Source organism: Odocoileus virginianus, chromosome 1 (assembly GCF_023699985.2).
Source record: "Odocoileus virginianus isolate 20LAN1187 ecotype Illinois chromosome 1, Ovbor_1.2, whole genome shotgun sequence".
In the NCBI taxonomy this organism is placed as follows: Eukaryota; Metazoa; Chordata; class Mammalia; order Artiodactyla; family Cervidae; genus Odocoileus; species Odocoileus virginianus.
The window spans coordinates 106,502,820-106,504,453 of NC_069674.1; the positions used below are offsets into that span (position 1 = coordinate 106,502,820).

The 1,634-nt window shown below is 38.0% G+C and overlaps 1 non-coding gene across 1 annotated transcript; it reads left to right on the forward strand.

Moving 5' to 3' along the window:
- The first annotated feature begins 1,321 nt into the window (after window positions 1–1,321).
- On the forward strand, window positions 1,322–1,428 carry LOC139036694 (U6 spliceosomal RNA). The gene has a single exon (XR_011489528.1). It is a non-coding gene; the product is annotated as a U6 spliceosomal RNA (small nuclear RNA).
- Window positions 1,429–1,634: the final 206 nt, after the last annotated feature.

Sequence of the window (1,634 nt, forward strand, 5' to 3'; positions counted from 1 at the left end):
TGTTGATCTTCTTGCTAATCCATCGGCGCTTCACCCTTCATTCTACCTCCAGAGTTTATCTATTCAAGACTCTGCTTACTGTTTTATGAAACAAAGCATGTCTCATTTTCCATTAAATATTAATATCAATATAATAGACCTGAGCCATAAGAGTTTTTAATCATCTCACTTTGGATCATTAAATCCCATTTCAGTTCATTTAGGATGTCAATAATATGAATTATAAAAGGTTCACTGCTCAGGCTTTGACATCACAAGAAAATTACATTTTGCCATGATTTCATCTCATGATTTCCCTATATGTTTACCCAGAGCATAGATAAATAGATCTGAGTATAGATTTTTAGATAAAATGTTATTATTAGGATGGATGAAAATCCATTTTTGCAGCCTGTAACTGATTATGAAATGGAAGATGCTGATGCTGACTATCAGAAACTAGTGATCATATTTCTGTCAACCCAGGGTAATTTTCCCTCCAGAGGAGAAAGGAGTTGAAAAATCTCAGTTTCCATTTCAGAGAGCATGTGAAACAGAACAATGAAAACCAGAAGAGAATAAGAAGACAGTTTTGTGGTGGAAAGGTGGAAAGGCTTGAAAGTAATCTCCAAAAAGCCATGTGATTAATCCATGAGAAGCCCACCTTAGGGTTTAAACAGTAATTTCAACCCAGCCTTGGATGTAGGATTCACCTCACATAGCAAAATGCTAGGTTTATTCACATGCCATTCATATTACAAGGAAACTCAGAGTTTTCAGGGGTCAAAACAGAACAACTGGCTGTTCTAGAAAGCCTCCAATCCCAAGTAATCAGAAATGTAAAGGTCTTACCAACAAAAGACATAAACTCCTACTGATCGGATGATGCTAAGGCAGTCACGATGGGAGACAATGGTCAGTGCCTGGCAGTGTCAGAGTCTGACTCAAAGCAGACTGCTTCTCTGAGTATTAACAGGAAAGGATGATGGAAAAGACAAGACAGGAATTGAACCCCAGTGGATTTCAGATTCAAACTGGATAAAACTCACCTGTCAATGGATAAGGAGCAGGAAAATAAAATCAACACGTGAGATTTTTAAAGGATAAATCACTGTAGGTTCATGATTCACCCTGCAAATGGAAGTCACCTTCTTAACTGCCTGCCTGCATTCTTTCCCATCCCTGCCTTCACTTCTAGAAATTCGTTGAGTGCCAACTACATTATGGACACAATACAAGGTAATGAAGGTAAAAGGTTGAATTACATAAACAAGGCACCCATCTTGCCCTTCTCCCTTTGGAGAGGTGGAGACAGACCAAGATCAAGAATTTAGGAGACCTTGTGCTCGCTTCGGCGGCACATATACTAAAATTGGAATGATACAGAGAAGATTAGCATGGCCCCTGCGCAAGGATGACATGCAAATTCATGAAGTGTTCCATATTTTTGGAATATTACCCAGCCATTAAAAAGAATTCATTTGAATCAGTTCTAATGAGATGGATGAAACTGGAGCCCATTATACAGAGTGAAGTAAGCCAGAAAGATAAAGACCAATACAGTATACTAACACATATATATGGAATTCAGAAAGATGGTAATGATAACTCTATATGCAAAACAGAAAAAGAGACACAGATGTACAGAACAGACT